Here is a 22,661-nt window from a genome sequence, read left to right as displayed (position 1 = left end):
TACTTTTTAACAAGGTACGGTAAAATAGGAACCAATATTCTTTTTTAGAAAATTGTTTGCTCCAGTTTAAAACTTCATTACAGTCGTTCGAAATTCTCAAATGGTTTCATGTGTGCTATTTTATGTATGAATTCTACGTTTCAAAATCGGTACTTTGGTACGTTACTAGCTAATACAACCTAATCCAATAATCCTGATAAATCATTCAGTACCTAATAGAGATATACCGTCGAACCATTAAATCTTCATTATCCTGACAGAGGCTTGCGCGTATTCATGATATCCACGCGTCATTGTCACGTTCGTTCACAGAAAAATGCATGAAAATTCCAACAGCTGATCCTACTATCCATCCACAGCGATTTACATTATCGTTTACCATCGCGCGACATAAAGCGAGGGTCAGAAAAACACGTCCTTGGCCTCTGCTGCCACTATAACTCAAGTATGATTTCACGAGCGAGCAGCTCGCCCGTCCTCGAGGCCGAAAAACGATGGGACACAGACGCGATAAGCCTGACGATGGAAGCTTCTTTTTGGACAAGTCTCGCGATATTCGCTTGCTTTGCGAGCTTTCATGTCGAGATTATCGCTGTCGCGGACACTTACCCTAATCTCGGCGTGCGAACCTCGTTCCTCATTTGCTGCTGAAGGTCGACGAGAGCATCGTTTTGAAAGTAAAATGGTTCCCTTTATTCGAGAGATTACGTTTAGGCTTATACTTAATTTCAAGGTGAAGAAGGTTTCACTTCACGACTAAGGATTAATTTTACCGTACCATGAATCTCGTTCGAACGCTGCGAAGAGTTTGCAAGAGGTAGATATCTGTGCTGCGTGATTTTTCAGAATTCTTCTTGAAAAAAAGGAGAAACGAGACGAGACACCGCCCTTTTTAAACAGACGACAGTTGGTTAAAACACTGAGCAACCGTGGTCCAAAAGGGTTTCATAAATTAAACATTTTCTCCTGCTTTACGAGTTCTCCGCTGCTTTCCTGTAACCTCACTTTGCATATCATTATGCATTATTTTACTGTGAATATTTCCTGCTGAGCGCTTTGTTTTCCTCGTTCCTTCGCGTACGCGAGCACCCAGAAGGAAATCCTCGAAAAGTGAAGGAAATGTATCCACCATTTACAACAAAGTACCGTGTTACACAACCATGGTCACGCATCGTTACGTTTTCCGTTTGCTCGTTTCATTTATTACATGCCCTTAATTTCAAAATTTTACATCGAGAATTTCTTGATACATATATGGAAAAAAACGCTACAGAGAATAGAATTTGTCTCGCTTCGATAACTCAAAGGTTTCCAAAAATACAGAGCTACGAATAACACCGGATCGATAGCGTTCGAACCAGTAACGTCAAAATTTATTCAAAAATTCATGACTGAAAATTTTCGAATATCACGTTGGAAAATTCATGGTATATAAAATAAATGACGCTTTAAAAAATGAAATTGGTTTCGTTTCGATAGCTGAAATAGTTTTAAAGATATTAAAATCGGTAGCTTCAAAATTAATTCCAAAATTCAAGACTAAATATTTCAAAATTTTACAACAAAGTGCATCTAGCACGATAGAGGAATGCACGCCCTGTAAGATGCAATTGGTTGCAGCTCGATATCTCAAAGGGTTTCCAAGATATAGGCTTTTGAGTGGTAGCGCCAAAAGCGCGCGAAAAGTACGCAGCGCATCAATGGGGCTCGAATTCCCGGAAACGGCGTGACCTACTTTCTTTTCCTGGAAGTGCGTACGCATAGTAGTAATAGTAAAAAAAACGTGACTCAGCGCCGGTCATTGACCAGTGCACGTGCGCTGCGCTGGAGTAGGTCAACGTGCGAGAGAGACAGCGCGCGTTCCATTAGAAATTATGATCCTCTTTGAACGATCATATCTCCGGAACCGGATGTCGTATCGGCATGAGTCAAAAGCCACTTTAAAGAGGAGAGTCCAAGCTTTCTAATGGTGTATAACAGTGTACGGTAGGTCTACTGAGTATCGTGTTATTTCTGATTAAAAAATAACGAAGTTTAATAGCTCTTTGATGGACTGAATTTTTTTATTAATGTTGACAACGAGTTATATTATTGCAAGATTAATGTTGTATTAACAAAGTATTGCATTTACAATTTATTTACAGTCAATTAAGGTTGTTGAACATTGTTTTTTAAAGTTTTGATTGGTAATCTTATAGTCGTTATTTCTTTCGTAATTTAGATCTTAGGATTTTGTAAATTATTAAACTAATTTACATATGTAATAAGGTTCTATGAAGAGCAAATGATTTTCAAAAATTTCATTTTTTAATATATACTTTGAAAACTTGGTGTTGCGTAAACGCTACATCTTGTTACAAGTGAACTGTTCTTTGGTAAATTGCCTATTTTATGTGATGTAATAATCACTGTCTCATTATAGTGTTAATTAGAATGACTTTCAAATATTTGCGGTGGTATATTTCCTCGAAACAGCTGCATTTAGATGGTATTACCTGAAATATGAAGGTTGTAGCGGTTTCTGGACGTAACTTTATATCGCTTTACACTCGAAGGTGGTAAATTGAATCCCCCGGCAAACTGGATTTAATATGCAGAATAAATGGACTGCAGAGGATGGAAATCCAATTTCCTAATGCACAGTTAACTTCATGTATCAGTTCGTCTTGAATCTCTATCAGTTACAAGTTATAAAATTTCGTTTGTTAACCGGGAATGTATAAATAAAAAGACGAGCTTCAAAGTCGAAGGAATTGAGATTCCCGGAGGGACGATGTAGCACTAAAAGACGTGTTCCGCAAGAACGTCGACGAAGAAGCGGCCAACTGAAGAGCTGTAACGAGCTCTTTCGCGAGCAACATAAATTCATAATGTTGGGACACGGGAGTGCCGGGAGATTAGTCAGCCTGACAAGAACAAACGAGCCACAGCTCACTGTTGATACAAGTGTATAACGACCACACCCCCGGCCAACCCTTGCCCGAACGAGACATTTGCTATTGATTTATCGCCTGATGTTTTAAACGCGAACACCTCGAACCGAATCGAAAACGTTCCAACCGCGAAATCGTATTTCGTGGCCGGTCAAATATAAGATGGATTTCTATCGGGGAGTTTAGAGAATTTAGTGTTTCCTTTCCACCTCGCCTGTGCCCATAGAACGCGAAGGGATGCATAAATTACGAGGTGTTATCTTTGAGAGCGGAGGTAGCGGAATAAACGTGTTAGGAAAATTGTATGGTAATTTTCATTAAGGTAGTTGCTACTCGAGAAGGTTAACTAGTCTCCGTTTACGTGAAACAATAAGAAATTATGAAATTAGAAAATAATTTTGCAATGGTGAGAAGAAATTTGTAATATTACATAGAGATTGCAAAAAGCAGAAGACAGGTTGAGTTTAATTACGTTTACAAACACGTACGTTATTCTTAGGCAATAGTAACATCAAATAAGGTACGCTTAGGTCTCCAATCTGTCCGTGCAAACTTTGATTATCGATTATAACCAATGACGGGGATCCGGTTCGAATGTACCGTAAATCCAAATAATACCGCGTTAATACAGTAAGCTATATGCTGGAATCTCCCTGCTATTCGGATTAGTCTTGTGTATCTAATACATGAACTCGAGTCGCTCGAGGCGTGGCTGTTTGATCCTTTGACGGACTCAAACGTTCCTCGATCCTTTTACCTTGGATAGTGTGTGCTCTAGTTAAGTAAATTTTTCTAAATTTAAATAAACCAGAAGAATTTTATCTCTTATGCGCAACAATTTTTATGATTATTAGGGTGACTGATTAGTGTCACAAATGTAATTTAAATTCTTCTTATTTGACTGAACAACAAAATACATGTGAAAACTGTGCCATAATACCACATGATAGCCTATTATAGTTCAAACGATCAAAGAGGAACATGTCTGACCACCACAGGGAGACGACAGCAGAACCGTTTCAGATGAAACTTTGACGAAGTTCCTTCGTCATCGTGGAGACCGCGACACGTCCTTCCGGTTGACCGCCAATTTCCGGGCCACCCTCTTGATTGACCGAGAATTCTCGAAGAGAGGCAAAGCTGCGTTTTCCTCGTCCTTTTTGAGAGAAGATCCAATTCCACTTCGGATCGCAGCACCTGTCCGCTCGTAAAGCGCACCTTTGTATCACGATCGAATACTATTCGTGGGATGACTCGACATCGAGGCCATGCCGAAAATGTTGCACCATCCGGCAGAACAGATGCCATTGGTAATGGCGTGTCGTGGTTGGTTGCCTCCTTGTCGAATCCATCCTTGTTGATCCATGATCCATGATGGAATTGGGTTGAAGGGGTTGGAAATCGTGTAATTCAACAACAAAGGAACCTGATCGTCTATTTTCAATTAAATATTTACATTTCAATTCTAACATTTGTTGAATATTCGCTTCTTAAAGTATCTGTTGCACTTTTTCGAGTGCAGAAGAGATTTTCAAGAGATTTCTAACGTTTCCCTTCGCTGCTTCGAGTATCAGGAAAGTTCGGGGCTCGACGTGAGTGCTTTGGTAGAAAACTTTTGTTTCTACGTAATGTTCCTTGTGCCATCAGCGTCACGTAATTCGAGCACCTTAAAAGAAAAAGTCACTTGACGTTTCTCACGACAGGAGCGTTCATTGAGTTCGGACAGGCATCCTTTTACCAAAGTATCGTTCGTAACGGGACGAAGTTTGCTAACTTTCGGAGCATACTTGCATACGACTTTTAAAATTGCAATTTATTGTTTGATAAACAAATTGACGTTCGATTCTTTTAAGTATTCCACGGGTCTGACCATTGCCGTACCTATACTACTTGTCCGTTGTATTTCCATTTGAAGGAATCGTTTCTATGAAGAGTTTGGAGCAAGGGGTTAAAAAGCTTTCTTTTTTTGAATCTTTTCGAATTTTATACATTCAAGTGACAAACTATATCGTACGAAGCACTTAAGTTGAATTTCAACATCGCGTTTCGGTGACGAAATCGTACGCGTTTTCAAAGTAGAAACGCGTCGCGGTTGTAGACGTAAAGGTGGTTCTCATGTTTTATTCAGGAGAATTTGACGAGCCCCTTTTATGCGAATTTCTGTGTTGCTTCTATCGATAAGCACTCTAGCACTCTTTCCAGCTCCTAAAGTACATGACAGGCTATTTACGTACCATGAACCTTTCTTCATTTTCTTGCGGAATTCCTAACTGATGGTAATTCCAAACATGATCGTCTGCGATTTATAATGGAAATCAGACAGGATAGAAAATGATTAATGTCTGTGAATTCATATCATCTGAAATTGATGAAATCATCAAATCTCGTTTTTCCAAATGAAATTATTTTAGGAAAGGTCTCGCTGTAAAACACCGAGGTAAAACATTTATTTTAGAGAAAATTTACTTTCTCACCCTGGACTTTTAACAAATTCCCCTGAAATTTAGAGAATCCCATACTAGACTCGTAAACCGTGACACGGAAGCAACGTTCATTACCATCCATCAGTGGTTTTCAGGGGTGAATCTTGTACCCTTTTGGGTAGCGTGACGTACATGGAGGATTAATAAGACGGAAAGCAGGAAATAGATTGAAAGTGTTAATTGAACTTGCAATTCTAAAGATATACCCAAGCTGTTACAAATACATAACATTAAGCATTATAACAAAGAGGTTAATCTTCTTTTCTCTCGACCAATAAGCCGAATGAAACATAGGCTGATAAGCCACGCAGCTTTCGACGTTGCGGTGGATTTAATAATGAGCACAAAGGCCGCATACAGCATCGCCATATTGATTTCGTCGTGGACCAGTCGGATTTTAAGCAAGGCCGCTCTACTACGCCCCCACACGTGGAAACGCTGAATATTAATGTTTGAAATTGCACGGGAAATTGCGTTATCACGGGCCGAGTTTCAGCTGACTGATTCTGACGTGGTTTCCTCGCAGTTTTCCGCTTGCCGACCGACCAGAGATCGAAGATTGCCATCGAAACGGTATCGCCTACTCGAAGCGTTCAAGCTCACCATCCTCGGTCGTCGAGTTTCAAACACTTGGATACCGTTTTGTGGCTTTCACTGATTGTCTGAGAGCTTGTTTCAGATTGTTTCATCGGTTCGGTGGTTTTCATTGGAGAAACAATGATCTTAGTGGTTCGTTTATGCCAGTGTTTCTCAATCTTCTCAAAGTTATGATTTCCTTTCGTAACAGCCAATTAACTTGTCACTCTATCTCTCACGTTTCCATAAGAATGCATTTTAAATAGAATACGAATTCTTGGAATTGTTGGAAATTTTCGGTATTCAGATATTCAAATTTTTCTATCAAAATATTAGCATAATTTTTGCAAGTTTACTCTTCTGGCAGCAACGAGAGTAGAGAATATCGATAACCCTTTCGAGTGTAGAATGAGAAGTGTCCATTGGTCGAGATTGTTCATGGAAACGATCCCGTGTATCTGACATTTTACCAGAAAAATTGAAAGCTGTTGGATTTATCAGTTCACGCCCTAATAATCCGAACTATCAATAATCCGTGTTTTATCCTTGCTTCACGTGACGCTTGTCGTTTATACTTTTTAAAGATAGCCATACATCTATTGTTTCTTTTTTTATTTTTCAATCAATTTAATTAATGCAGCTGGAATTTATTTCCTTCTATTTACTTCGATGTACAATTGATTAAATTATAATTAATGATCAAGAGATGGGAAACAATACCAAACACTATTCTTAATACCACTGATTGTTAGTAGGGCAAGAAAAATGACGAAGAAACGGTGAAACGTCAAACAGATACGATCTGTATTGTTATCTTTATTTCTTGTTAAACTTGTCGAAAGGTTTAGACGACGTACGTATCGTTTCTCCATTGTGTGTGCACGCGATGGAAAATGTTTATCGTGAAGTGGTTTTCTCAAACAATGGAGCTCGCGTAACAGAGAAAAGTCGTATAGAAAAGTGAACGGAACCGCGGAACGATCTCCGTGGTTTGCTTTTAATACGACTCGCGTATTGTTCAAATTATTCGACAAGTTATGGAGGGTGAATGCAAAACTACCCCTTAACGAACACGGTTGATAGCACATTTTTAATTACCGCATGGTCGGGAAAGAACGTGTAAAAAACATTGCTACGATTCTCGCTGAAAAGCTGAAAATTTTGCAACCTAGGCAAAAGTGATATTCAGAACTTTATTCCCCCTTTTAATGTAAATTGAACAGGTGTTTCTAATGAATCGTATTCAAGCACCACTTCATTTTTGAATGTGATATTAAATATAAACTTTGGTCTCCTCGGGGTATTCTGTAGTTCTAATATTTCGAAATTGTTCGATATTTTGTCGTGAATTTCATTTGACCGTGAATGTTTAATAAGATTAAAAGGTGCGTTTAAAGGGAAACTGGAACGGTAGTTGACTGAGAAAGTTTCCTCGTCGCCAACTGTTCAGCGGATTATTCCCATAGAATCGACCAGATGAGAACTTGTCGACCTAAGCCATAAAATATTCTGACGATTTTCCAGAGAAACAACGCCTTTACGCGTCACCCTCGACTTCGGAATAATTTAAACGTTCGCCCGCGCCGTGTGAAACTCGTAGCAGTTTAGAGAACGTATGTACCATTAGACAACATTTGACTGAATTGCTGTTTAAACATTACGAAGGGTACAGTAAATAACGTTGATTAAAGAGGGAAGCGGAAGATGATAATCCTTCCATAATTAAAAAAATATCAGCGACGAAGGAAGTCAGAAGATTAATATTCTAATTAAAATATTAATTAATTTTACATGACAGAAATGAAAGAAAAAATTAATTTCTCTGTTGCCTGCAGTAAAAAATGTTAATCTCTTTTTCGAATAATTTATCAGCTCTCGTTCGTGTTGTTATTTGCCGAAAATAGCCATTCTGAACAAAAGACCAGTCCATTTCTAATTCGCGAAAATGAGAGAATGATTCGCACGAAACACGAACGTCTTGCTCGTATTGTTCCTGAAAATCACGTACTTCAGCAAGCCGATTCTCCGTTGCTGGTTGCTACATCGACTGAAAAGGCGAAAGGCAAATTGAATTTCGTCCATAAGGGAAATGTCGTTTGAAGAATACACTACTACGTGCTTCTATTCGAACGGAATAAAGGGGACAAAGGGAAAGTGAACAGCGAGAAGAACGTGTGAAGATGGAAGTGAAACAAAAATCGATTTATAAAAAAATTTTTCGTATTCTTTTCTTCCATCTGATGCGTCCCTGACCTTACGATTTTCCATCGTAGGCTTACAGCATGATTTTCTTTGCTCGTGAGAATGAAAAATTTTGAAATTCCGTGGCCGATGGGTGAGAGAAATTCCCGAAGGCACAATGGAATATTTATAGGATCTTCTCAATATCTTATCTTACAAATTTTTCTACCTTTCTGGATCTCTATTGACCCAGACTCCGCTGTTCAAGGGTTAAGGTGTTCATTCGTTTCCATTATTCCTAACGAAGACATTCTCGCGTTAAAATCCCAGGGATATCCTTGGAGGAATTCAAACATCATCCCGTGTCGTGGCTCTTTTTCAGCGACGAAACGAAGATCAGCGTCGAGGCTCGAAGATTTCCCATTGTCGTTTCCTCTTCTTTTCTCTGTTGGCCTGACCCTATACAATCTTTCTACGTCCACCACGTCCTTGCCATTGTTTCTTCTTGCTCGTTCTTCTCCTTCCGCTGTTCATTTCGAGGCGAGAAGTTTAACAATCCCCCAGGATCCATGCAATCAACGAAAATTGTAACCCGGACCGTGACTCGGAATGTTAGTCGTCCTTGTAACACGGGTAGTGTTCCTGGAGACACGTTATTTCGATATCTTCTTTCTTACCTCACGTGTCATCGTTATTCTACCTCGTCTTCTCTCCCTTTATTTTATAACATTGCTTTGATCTTATTCTTCTATATTTTCCTGATTTTCTGCTTAACAACCCATACTTCGTTCTTTTATTTCTCTAAACTCTAAGCTTCAAATTCATACAATTTGATGCCATCGAATCTTGTTAAAATTCCTACGCTTCAAAATCTAGATTCTTGCTGGGTCTTCAAAAAGATCTACCATCCATCCCTGCCCAATTCATATAAATCGTTGATCACGTTCCTCGTTAATCAAGCCCCGATATTCCCCGGCTGTATCGTGCAATCGCGTTTAATCCCTCAAAATGCAGTTGTCCGTCGATTTCGCACGAACTTCGCGTCGGAGATTCACAGAGATTTAGTTAAATAGCGTAGCCGGCCCGTTGATCACGGCTGAACTAGAAGGTACGCGTGTCGATTGCAGCGGTAGACCGACGTGTATCGGTGAAAGGATTGATGTCAAGGTTAATTGTTAATCGTTGATCGGTTTGAATTCCATTTGGGTCGGGTATTTAGGATCGGTTGGGGCTGCGTGGTGTTCACGATGCGCCAGAGAATTCCCTCAACTTCCGCTTGTAACCCAGTTCAATTTATGTTCAGCCGCGGGAACAATGATTAACCCACTTGGCGTATTTTAATGTATGGAAATTCGCCCCTTTAATCTCGTTCCACCGCTCCCCGCGTACGCCGTTTAAAAATCTGATTACACGTGGCTTCTGTATGCTGATAAGAAGGATTTAGGAGGTGTTAACATATCTCAGTTCGGTGTAGAAGATTTCAAACTTTCGGTTACAAATTGTGTCAGTAGTCTAACTCGGTATTATAAGACAAGAAGTTAGTGAAATGAAATTCATGGACTTTCATCCTTCTCACAATTCTCCTCATTTTCATATTCCCTGCAGTGTCCATACGTAATTCCATTTAACATCGTTTCTCCGGCTCTCTCTGTCCCGGTTCAATTTTCTACCTATCTTTTAGCGGTGTGTCTTTTCATCCGGTGAATTTTCCCCGCATCTGCATACCGCATCATCGAGCGGTAGTCAAACAAGCTGCACAGTTCCGCAGCGTCGTAATTCAGTCAGGCCTAACGACGTGCTCGTTGTTCCGTTCCCACCGACCAAAATACGGGCAACATGCCCTGAACGTTCATTCGAGAGAACACGTTGGCCATCGTGAACGGTTGCGAGTCTTAACTAGCTATTTAGTATTTTCCTTTGGGACACGTATCGCTAGTTATCCTCGAACCCTCGAAACGATGCCATAAATTCATTTGCCCTCGAGATTATTGCTAAACGTGGAATATTGCTTTAATAACTTAATCGATTTTTTAAGAACATTTTGAGAATATCATTTTAGATATTATTTTCTAACATACCAAATTTTCCTAACACTTTGTTTCACGCCGATAAGGTGTCTTATATTAAATACAGTACATCTTCCCTTTGTTCGAGTGATAAATTAAGTCACGTCCCTTGAGCAGCAGACGAAGAAGTTATCGAAGGGAAAAAATAGACGATAAGAAATATGAAAAATAAAGAAATGTAAGAAAACCGGGTAGGATACAGAAGGAGAGAGATTAATGAAGGAAAAATAGTAAAAAAGAGAGAGAGAGACTTTGTATGGAGTGAAGTAGAACTATGGTGTAGAGTGGAAATGAAAAATGATTAAAGGTAAAACTCAGACGGTGAAAGAATGGCGCAGAAATAAAGAATTAAACGGTGAAGAGAGGTAAAAAGGGGTGCAGGAAGGTAAAGTGTATCTGCAAAGGGAAAATGCGAAGTTGAAAAAAGAAAAGAACATACCTCCCAGAAGCAAGTACGAAGCTGAGTTGTTAAATTAGGACAAACGTGAAAGATAAGTAAAGGGAAATTGAAAGTCAAAAAAACAAAGTGAAATGAGATGTAAGAAAATGCAGATAGGATTGGAAATCCTGAAAATCGTTAGATTTAAAATACACGAGGAAAGTTTCAAAGGAAAGCAAGAAGATTGAAAAAGAGAAACGAATTAATTAATTACACACACTTGAATGAACAGGTTTCTAAAACTCTTTAAAAGATGAAAGGTTTTAAAGTTCTCGTATTCTAACAATTCCTTTTCGTCGTCATATAAAAGGTAAAAAGATCCTCAAAAAAGCTTCACAATTCTACAACCTTCCCCTCGATCTATCCACAGAAAAGTAGAAGTACTGCCACTTAAATGAAAAACAAATAGAAAAAAGAAGCACGAGCCTTTTCCCTTTTCTCTCTCTTTCAATCAGACAATTTAGAAGCACATCCGGAAGGAAACGTTCCCTTTGTCCCGCGCTTGTTTCTCCCACGACCGTCCATTAAAACCGTTGAAAGAAATCGTTGGCCCGAATTTCAAACGCTTTCGGCGTGCCTTTCATTATCCACCCCTTAGAGAAGCATGGTTCATAGGGGCAAAGGGGTGTACAGCAAGGATACGTGCTCACATGGATTCCAGGTTACTTCTATAGGCTCGTATAATGTACACTTCCGGCCAACTTTCGGCATACTGTCCATCGGATGCCGAAATGCCTTCGATCATAGTGGCTCTGCAGAATGCGGTTGCACTCACACCACCTTTTGACACAAGCCTCCTCGAGGGTGTTTCACCACGTCTCGATCTTTTCGTTTGCTTTTATATCCTTTGATCCTTTTATAACCAGAATACTTTCACAGAATTTATAATTTCATAGTATACATAGTAACATTCCGTTTATAATGATAAATGGATTCTTTTTCCAAAGGGTTTCATGATACTTTTAAATTTCTCCCTCCTACCGAAGGCTGCTGCGAACAAATATAGTAAATGAAATACATCGGGGCGACGAGATTCCATTGTAGAGTCGCAGATACTGCATCCCAGCACGCTCTGCAGAGGCGTGTTAATCGAAGCCACTTTGTCACCAGGGAGAACCTTGTTATACCGGGTGACCCACTAAACACAGACAAATATTATTCCTTCGGTGCAACATCTCTAACCGCATTATGACATTATACATTTCCATTCTGCATTAATCCATGTATTAATTTAAAGGAGCAGTTTGCAAAACGTGGCATTTTGTAATTATAAAATTGATTACTGTATAAATTCGTCAAGTTTTCTTCGGATCAATGATTAAAGGTTCGCGGTGTTCCCTGGCAAAGAATAATAATTTTCCTCGAACCACCCTGTGCATGCAGAAGCTTCACACTTGCCGTGTGCACGCCTCTGAAATAGATAATGTTTAACGGAACACGTCGACGACCTGGTTCCTGTGGGAACGCGTGAAAGGAATCGCATATTTTCGCTTAGGAGCGAGGAGATAACGAAATTGAGCACGATAGTGTAATTTTGCAATGCTCTCGTCTGCTAAACAGCATGATGCTAGTTATACAAGCTCGAACAAATGTTTCCTCGAAAGAAATATTCAATTTTTAATTGCAAAAGACCAACATTTTAGAGTCGGGAGTTTTATGTATTAACGTCCAGAGCCAAGTACCATCTACTTCTAGTATATATTATACTAACTCAATATACTCTAGAGTAGTTCGCATTACACGTCTGAGATTGTTCAGCGAGAACGATGCCTGTTCGGTCTGCGAATCATGGAATAAAAAGGAGATTTTTTTTCTCGAGAAACTTTTCATTATTGCAGGGTCAAAAGGCTCCTCTCTGGCCGAGTTCTATAGTCGTCGAGCTCGATTTTAATTTCGCGGTGTGAGTTCTGTTGGAAAAGGGGACGAAGGTCGAGGGAAGTTCGAGGGAGACGAGGGTTTTTTGAAAGTTGAAGGAAAACGCGCTCGAACACTTAGGAATTTCTCATTTAGGAGAACGAGGAGACGTTTTTTTATTCTTTTTTGGTCGTCAACGAGAGAAAATTGACTTTTGCCGGGCTTATTCGCATTTTGGTTCTTCCTCTACTGTTACCCTCGTCAGGGTTTGTCGATGAAACATCGTCTGTCAAAGGCGATCTCTTTCGAGTAGAATTTTAAAAATAATATATACTTCGTTTAAATCTCGATTATAATTCTTCGTGGTTTAATTTTTACATCCATTGTTAAACATTATTTGAAAAGTTCCATTGATATATAGTATAGTCCAAGTATACTGATCTCAAAGAAGAAGCGCAAAGCATTGAGATGCAACGAAAGAGCAGGGTTGAATACTGGTTTTACATAGCAACATTCTTTCGTGCAGAAAGATGATTGAAGGAAGCAGGATGTCGAAGCCGGATGTTTAATTTCCTGACCGACTAAAAATCTTCCTTTCCGCTTCAACGAGGAAGAAACTGACTGCTTGAAAGGATTGAATGTAAATCTGAGACGAATTGAGGGAAATGTGAAGATCCATCGACGCGAATTGAATGCAATGGAAATTCAATTAACCGAAGCTCGAGACGATACTCTAATTGATCAAGGAAATCTTTTATTAATCGGATATAAAAGATTTTATAGTCAAAGGATATTTCTCACAAATTAACAGTATACAAAATATTCATTTTCCTTGAACTTCTTAGTAACTTTTATAGCAGTGACAGTTAAACATGACTTCCTTCGGAACAAATATCAAAGTTTCTCTCGTTCCTTAATGATCGCAAACAGCGTGAGCGATTGGCGAACGTTTTGAAAACGGGAAAACGATTCGTCTCGTTTCCCATCGCAGTGTAAACACGACATCGCGGAGTTTCTGTCATGGAAGAAAGTTAATTCCTCGGTTTCCGGTGCATGCTGGTTCGCTGTGGCGCCTGCAGTGTCAGGGTCGCCTGCATTTATTCGTAAAGGTTCGCGATCGAGGTCGTGGCTAGCTAAATGAATGCGTTTAACGATCGTACGCAAATATAATTTAAGAAAAAAAAAAGAGAAAAATGTGATAAACCAGGTATGCATTTGCCAGCCGCTCGTTAAAACGTTTCAATGCTCGCCAGTGAAATAATCTGAAAAGAAACAATTAAAATGCACGCGGCCTCGGCTCGTTGCTTTTCTATTCGAAATTTCAAATACGCTGACCATGGAATGAGAAGGTGTCCAGAAAGTTGGAAAAAATTCATGCACTCGAAGGAAAAAGGCTGTCGTGCTTTGAAACTTAAAGGTGGCTCGTTTATTACGCGAACGAGAGCACCCTTCGCGACACCCTTTAATTTATTTCCTTCTATTGAAAAGCGTGAAGAGAGTTGAGGTGTTAAACGCGTCTCGATTCGTGGAATGAATTTTTTACACTGATGAACAACGCTACTACGTTACGTAAAACGTTTCAAGGGTTGTATTTTTGATTAAAGACTCGGCTCCTTGGTGAAAACGAGCCCCGAGTGGAATAGAAGAGAATATCAACGTTCCGGTAATTTTAGACGAGAAATAAATTTAGCTGAGAGAGGAACACCTCGGGTCAAGGTTACCGAGTGCCGATTGCATAAGACACTTCTTGATGAACTGAAGAGCCAGAGGAGATTGGTCGCTTTGAACCTTTGATTACAAAATGGATATCTGTCTGCATCGTCGAAGCAATTAGTTGGTCATTTGAAACGGTTAACCCTCGGATGGAAGACCATAAGGAGAGCCCCAATTTTAATTTAATTTTGTATTTCATGTAATTTTTGTGATCGATAATGGATCTTAAAAGCACCCTCAACTTCCACCCCTCGTCGGTTTCCTTTAAATCTCAAAATATTCGAGCAAACAAGCTTTCATCAGATTCGCTTCGTTTAAATACAAAGCATCGTGTACACGCACGATATCCAGCGAAACGACAGAAGCATTCGAGTAAAGGACACTCAAAACTTTCACCGCAACGCTCTTCAAGCTCTCTTCTCCTTAAATACGCGGCTTGGTCGAATTGAAAGGGTAGCAGAGCCTACTCCAAAGGTCAAACACATTTTCGTCGAGGAACAAGGGTGGTAAGAAGTCGAACAACCTAGGCAGCCAGCAAAGGATTATTTTATCTCGACGAGAAGTCTACCGACGCGATTTCACGGAACGTGCACTGCAAAGGATGGTTGTACGAAGGGGTTGCCGAGGAGGATGGTAAAGGGAGATTCTCTTCTGCCATCACTGGCAGCTATTCCAACGCATGTCGGCCTTTTTCCTTCCAAAAGATGTTACGCAGCCCCAAATAGCCGTCCCGCTTTTTTACTCTCCCGAGACACCCACCGCCGCAACCTCGAATTCCTTGGAATAAATATTAGCTCGACGAGGGTGGAAGAATCCTTTTTATATTTCTCCTGGGCGATCTTACGATTCCTGGTCAGAAATGGCCGGGAGAGCACGCACTATCGTTTTATCGAACCGACCACCCCTCTTTTGCTGTTTCATCATGATGAATTTGTTCCTTGGGGATGTTTTAATCGGGAAGAATCGAAGGGAGACTTCGGTTTCGGGTTCAAGTAAAATTACACAAGATATAATTGAGTGTAAATATGAAAATATCTTTCGATCTTTTATTACAACAGTAATATTACAATCAACTGATCCAATTTATCTTTGACATATTATACAATTTACTTTATTATCAGTATTCTTATCAATGATCTTTATTGAATTTGGCCAGAGGGCTTCCCGAGTTTCTGGCTCGAGTCTGGCAATTCCGAATTCGCAGGGATTCCTCGTCTGGAAACAGGAAACTGATTGCAACCGGATGAAACGTGTTCTTGGGCGGTGTTTCTCACGGTGTCCCATCTAACTTTGGCTAAGTTATAATAGACCTAAGTAGTTTAGCTGTGCCATCCAACTCCCCGGATAACACTTTTAACGCGACGTCTGGATGAGTTTACATTTTCTTTACCTCAAATCGTTTCGGGAGATCCTGAAAAAAATTCTCTTCAATTTTTTGTAACGATTCCTTATGAAATATATTTTTTATTATAAATTGATGAAGGGTAGGTATAGTTTATTTTCAAGATAGGAAGGTTAGAAAATATTATAGCGCTGGTAGTCAGCTCTGATTTATTTCAAACGATTATTTTAACGCCGAAACGGCGTTTGTGGGTCGTTTGCGGCGCCATTCGCCCCAAAAATTCCTCCATTTGTACCATTCCCGCGTCCATTTGCTGACGTTTATGCGTACCGCAACATCACACAACGTTAACATCCACGCTTTTCACAATTTTCTCTCTCATTTTCTGCAATTTCTCGGAAATTAATTTTTCTTATTAATACTGCCAATCGATCTATCGTATTTCATTCTGTCTTTAACAAAGACGAAAGGAGGGACCTGTGGAACGAATTAAACCGTGATTAACTCATAATCGATAGCCAGGAACGTTAAATAAATTTCCCGGGAGGATTTGAAGCGCTCGGGCATTCCACAAACTTGCTGGATGGTTAATCAGCTCGCCGGAAGCGTTGCCAGAGCCATTTTCCAAAAGAACTTTGCGATGGACTCCCACGCGATGAAAATCTGCCCGAGTTCATCGTAGCCGGGGAACGAGGAACGAGCGAAATCGTTTTCGTGATTGTTTGGCGCAAACGTGATTGCGTTGCGCCAACGGGTGCCAATTAATTGCTGGAATCCTGCGGTCGAGAGCGGTGATTTACGTAACGATCGTTGTTCGCCGACTTCTCGCGCGAAACATTTGCATTCGTCGCCCTTAAACTCCGGCGAAATTGTTTCGCCTCCGCAGCTGGATGCGTTTAACACGTTATTTGTTACGGGGGGTCGTCGTTGACCGGTGACTGGAAATTTCGTTTGACGATTAATTAAGGAATCCTACTTAAATTACAGTGATTGAATAATGAAATAAAAACGAGAAATTTATTACTACAAATTCTGATGAGAGGAAATTGGAAATTTTCAAAGTTTCTCAAATCACCCGGAAAACTGGGAAAATCGTTGTCCCCATTCGTTGTGGAAATCGCCCGCATATCGTCTAATTTGTCCAGTCTTTTACATTCGAACCGATCAGTAAATCGAAACGCACCCGCATCCCACAATCCTGTATACCTTCATCGTGTGCCCAAATAGTCGGGCAACATTTTCGAATTCAGAAAATAGCAACTATTTGGAGCTTCGTTGCTCAGTGATAAGCTAATTCCTGTTTTCAACTCTACTTATTTTCTAATTAATTAATGAATACGAAAGTTCAAAATGATGTTTGTTAAATCTTTTTGATTAAAAAGTTTCAGTGACGAGGTTTTTCGAAGTTTCAATTACGATAAAAATTTTTTATCAAAACGAGTGTTAGGTAAGGGTATAGAGGGAAAGTGTAAAAAAATTGAAAGGATTGCGTCAATATTTGTCGCGCATAATTGGAAAAATCGTTCTCTGTTAACTTATAGTATGTACTGTAAGCTGAAGTAGAATAAGCGGCGTGTATGGTCAGACAGCCGTGGGCTTCTAGGCAAACAAGTAGTATAGATCAATGTTTGGTGAAGCAAGTGCAAAATTGAAGGATTCTTCGAATTGAATACACATCAGACGATTATTTCCAAACATTGTATACTTGAGATTTCCTTTTCCTATCTTTTATACATTTTTCAACCCCTGACTCGCGTGATCTTTGAACAATAGTCATGGGGAAGGGGTAACTCGTTGTTGAATGATCTTCGTGGAAAGAAAACATTGTCCTGGCGGTGATCACGTACAGTTCTCTGAAAGCATTCGCTCGTAAGAGTCCTACTGAAGGATGCTATTTCCGAAACGAGCGGGGACGATGCGGGTAGAAGCGGGTTTCCTCTTGGCAGCTAAGAACACGCTTCCTCATGGTGAGTGCGGCGTGTCAGATCACGTTTCCGAAAGTCGAATGCCGTTGCCCGACGTGCCGTGTTCTCTTGTCGGGTTAATTTGATACAGACACGACGTGCCTTGTCGTTTTCGTTCCCTTCGAAACCAGAACCTCGATGGTGTTACCGAAAACATAATCGATCTTTCATTAAAGATAGATTTTATTATTTTATTTTCGGATATGAAAATTGCAACATTTTCTAACGTTTCCTGTATTTTTATGTTTCAGGTAAGAGACTCTTGTTCAACGACTTCTTCAAATTGTCTTCCCAATTCTGTAAGTTTATTTATTTATTTTATAATACCTGAGATAAATTTATCTTATAAAGTGGTCTCCCAAGATTTGAGAACCCTTCTCTTATTTATGATCACGGAAGACCCGGGTAGGAAATACTTATTTTCATATTTTTATATTCCTTATTCCGAGGTAACCAACAACTTTTTCCACTCACCCCCCGCATCGTTTCTTATTTTTATATTCGCCATATATCGTTCAAAAAAGAAGAGGATTTAATGCTGTGTCCATAGGAACGGTCGGGAAGGTAAATCCCCTTGAGGTTCGAGAACTTCAACCCTTAACACGTTCGCAGGAAGGTCTCTATAAGGTCCTTGGCAACCACCCCCAAAGGGTTCCTGAAACTAAGATAGAGCTTCTTTTTCCAAAACACTTTTTGCTCTTTGATAAACCCCACTAAAGAAATAACATAAAAAAGAGAAAGAAAAAATGTTTATCTATCTACAATTTAGACGTGCTGTTTATTTTTTAGCTCTAAAATATTTTATCGACGATGTTTTAGTACTTTGAAAACCATAGAGGTGTTTGTTTGCAATGCTCTATAAAAATTCTGAGTGTCCTTGGTTTTAGATCGATAATACAGCTTTCGAAGTAGATACTGTTTAACTGGAAAAAAATATACTCATGAATCAGTCCACGCAGGAGAATATCCGTCTGGGCGGTCGTAAATGTCCGTTTGTAAACCTGCATCAAACCGCGGGTAACTTAAATTTATTTATTGATTCGTCGGCCGCTCCTGGGACTCGTAGTAGACCCATAAAAGTGGTTGCCATAGATACGCGGTTACGAGTACCTTGAACCTCTCTTGGCCATCATCCCCTAACCCTCGAGAATGTTTTTGCTGCCCCTGTAATTCCGATTCTCCGTTCTTCTAAAGTTGCTCCCTTGGCGGACAGGTGTTAGTGAATGTCCGCGATCCTCGTTTCGACGGTAATGATCGTACTACTTGTATCTGCGATCCTTGTCCGACTATATACGCGGCTGTACTACTAGTTCAGGCTATATTGTACGCCACTCATTTGGTCTTCTATGAGACTATAGCATGGTTATGAACACGTGCCTATACTACTTGTTTAACCACATACCGGTCCATATCGCTGGTCGGATCGTATATCAGCCTGGGTTACCTGTGCGTATCATACGTTGAGTTGTACTACTTATACGGCTGCACGCTGGGCGTGTATTACTTGGCTGGCCAAATTCGGGTGTTATGCTACTTCTGTGGCCACGTATTGGTCTGATACTGTTTACCTAGTTAAATAATAATTCTTCGCTAATAAAAACTAATATTGGGGAGAGTGGAGAAGCTTGATAGTGTTGTATTAACTATTTAACTCTCGTACAGCGGACCATGGTGAGAGTCTCAATTCATTTGCTCGAAGTTCGTCACTTCAATGGTCGCGTCGACATTCTAGCAGGATCTTGGCAATTATTCCACTAACTGAAATGTTTGCTTTACCTATGGGCAAGCGTAGAAGCAAAGCCATACGGAAGGGGTCATTCGAATAAATCGATGGCCGGATGCAAATATCGTGTCCAAAAGCTTCTTCGGTATGCAAAAGAGAACGCGAACCGCTTTCAACGGGGAGCTTTCGTAGATGTCGCGGTCATAAATATGAATAATTTTCGGAAATAGCGGTCGGGTAAAGCTGTTGAAGGACGTGAAAGAAGCGATTCGGAATAAAAGGGGTGGACACGTTTTCCTCGGCTACCATTATCTCGCTCGTTCTCCAACTGAATTCCTGCTTTTGATGGTGTATGGTTTCAGACTACTTTTGAAATCTCGTTTGAAAACTCCGGCTAAAGAGAGCTGTTGAAAATACGTGAAAATCCGAAGGAATCTCTGCTCGGTTACTTCCGGAAGATTACCGCTACTTGAGATCTTTGAATTTAACCGGAATTATTCCCAAAGCTTTTGAATAGCGACGTTTAATTATAATTGTAGAACATTGGCTTTTATTGGCGGATGTATTTTGAAGTTTCGTTAATTTGGAACATTTGAAACAGTTTCCTTCGTGCTTCATTCAAATTTACGATCCAGTAAAAATATTCACAAGTAGATTCGAAGAATAATGGATTAATCTGCCTCTGAATAAACATCCCACCCCTCATACCGGCCGAGTAACACGGGGTTCCAGCTTTAATAAGCTGTAAACCGGAAACCGACTCGCCCACGCAACCACTTGTGCCTCAGATGAATCTTTTCGTACAATATTAATAGTAACCGTGTGACGTTATACTTGGTAGTCCTTATTCCCGACGGAATGACAATGAAATATGTTTCTGCACAATAAGCGCGTGCAATTTTTCCAAAGAAGGTAAGAAAATTGAAACGAATTTTTCTGCAACACCGAAAACGAGACTTCAAAATCGCTAACAAAATATATGCTCGTCCCAGTTTCTGAACTTATCGTTTGCTTTAAGAATCGTAGTATAATTTAGCCAATTGCTTATTCGTTATATTTTATCGTTGAGAGGAGTGTTACTATTGATTGGACGTTTCTGTCGCGATCCTCCGAGCAAACTCTCATCGGATTTCTTCGTGAATTCACTATTGGAGTTCCCTTAACTACCGTCTCGTCTTAACGAGAATAGAAACCATGAATTGGAGCATGAATCCTAAGTGAACCGAGTCCTGATGTCAGTATCGATGCTTTGCTAGGTGTATCGCGTGTTGTTGTACACCGGGTGTTCTCGAAACACCAGAAATATTTTATAACTGCTGCGTTTCTAGCTTTCTATAAATTTTGAGAAGCTGTTAAAAAAAAATAATATCAAGGATGTAGGGTACGCGTTGTTCGCAGAAAAAAAGTTCGCTGATGGAGTGGCGTTTCAGCCTCCTCTCGTCAGTTAGTCTCCGAAAGACAGACAAGTAAGGGTGGGGTTTAATTCGACGAAATCGATGCAAGGACTATCGCGAAACTCCCCTAAAGCAACGTGGATTCGAAAACAGGGTCAAGGCTTTGGTAGAAACCCTCCAGGACCCAGGAACTCGGTCCCTCGAGAAATGTTTACATCCGCGTTTAGCTTGCCAGCACCGTTCGAGAACGTTACTATCCTTCCTCCCTTCATTTTATCTTTTCATCCTCATACACCCCTTCGCGGCACCCTCGTCGTAGCTCATTTCTTCGCCGCCTTCCAAGAAATTCTATTTTGTCTGCAAACGCGGCGAGAATAGAAATGAATTCAACGAGGAAGCAGCCCTCTTCGGGTTGTTCGTGTTCTAAATAAAGATGCTTAACCATCGGTGTCGAGGAATTTGAATTTTTAGAGAAATTCTGTCGACAATTAAAGAACAATTAGCAAACGCAATATATTTCCCGCAGGATTCTCGTTCAACTGAAAAATCCATAAACAATTCACGAGCAGATGTTCTTTAACGAGTTTCATTTCCTACTACTCGTTTTTCCTCTTTCACCAAGCGAACGGTGCTTTTTCAGTCTCCGCCACGTTTTTCTAAACCGATTTCCTTTTTCCACCCAGGATTCTCGATGTCAAGGACAAACGTACCGAACGAACCCCAAGTTCGCGCGTGGAACCCGAGGTCAGAAGTTTACGGAAGCTTTGACGCTTCCTGTTTCGTTCTTATTCAACGATGAGTTTAGTAAGAACGTTCTTTCCACCGCGATAACTCACGTCCGTCCTCGGAAAGCTGTTGAAATTCTGGGCGTGTTCGTTCAGCTTCTGTTTCGAAAACTTTTGTATCGGTGTCGACGTTCGAATCGCAGAAAGATATCTTGCGTTCAGTCAAGGTTTAGGAAACGAGAGATAAAACTCTTTTATTCACCTCTGATTCAGGAAATTGATGCTTTCGAGGAACAATGCAGTTGATTGGTTTCTTTTTTTTTTGTGGAACGAAAAGAGAGTAAATTATTCTTTTATAATTCTAAGAAGATATTTATTTATTCAACTCTTTATGACAATGACACAGTAGAAAATTCTTTTTAATATTGATCTGGAATTTCTGAAAGCATATTCTATAAAATCGAAGGTTCGACGTGGTGCGATATTCGTCGTTGAGCTTTCGCGATATTTTCGGGGCTTTTAGAGACGGGAGCGCGGACCGCACCCTGCTGTCTGTAATTTTTCAATCATGTAAATTACCGCCGCCGACGTGGATACGCGTGTCAAGCGAACAACGACGCCTCGTCGTCGACATTCATAAACGTCACTCACGTTCCCGGTGTCATCGGCGACAATGCGAGGCTAGTCTGGGAACTTTTTCAAACGAATTTCAGCCTGACGGCTGACGAAAGGGCTAGAAAGGCGAAATGATTCTCGTTTAAATAAAACTATCCACCAGCCTGGAAAGCTGACAAAAACGTCCGGTTGAATTTGGCTCCGTTTAACCCTTCCGTTAATAAACATCGTACATATTCATTCTTGAGATATTTTTACTTTCTATTCAGAGGTACGTCTGCCACTTAAAAGGTGTCACTTCTCTTTCCCCTAAAGAAAGGGAAATTTGGTCAGGGCCAATAGTTTAGCGGGTGGTGTTTCTTTGATACACCGCATTTATAAGCTTTGATGCCTAGCCACGTTGGATATTTGCACCACCGGCTGTCTTCTAACGTTCCTTCCTCAACCCTCTCACCGAAACTCGGTCAGGGTTGCTTCCTGATTTCGCCGTTGAAAGCCGGTATCGACTTCTTTAAAACTTTAACAACTATCTGTCACCTCTTCCTTTTCTTCCTCGCACGAGAAACAGCTTTCGCGGGTCACTGTTTCTCATCGAGTTAATCGAACTTTCTTGCGGACCTCTTCGATGTCAAATACATTTTCAATCTTCTTAT

At 40.3% G+C, this 22,661-nt stretch overlaps 1 protein-coding gene across 10 annotated transcripts in view; it reads left to right on the top strand.

Moving 5' to 3' along the window:
- Positions 1-22,661, top strand: part of LOC114873977 (phosphatase and actin regulator 1) — a 172,620-nt gene that overhangs the window by 108,679 nt on the left and 41,280 nt on the right. The gene's annotated exons all lie outside the window — the stretch shown is intronic.

Source organism: Osmia bicornis, chromosome 12 (assembly GCF_907164935.1).
Source record: "Osmia bicornis bicornis chromosome 12, iOsmBic2.1, whole genome shotgun sequence".
Classification (NCBI taxonomy): domain Eukaryota; kingdom Metazoa; phylum Arthropoda; class Insecta; order Hymenoptera; family Megachilidae; genus Osmia; species Osmia bicornis.
This window is presented reverse-complemented; position numbering and strand designations above follow the sequence as displayed.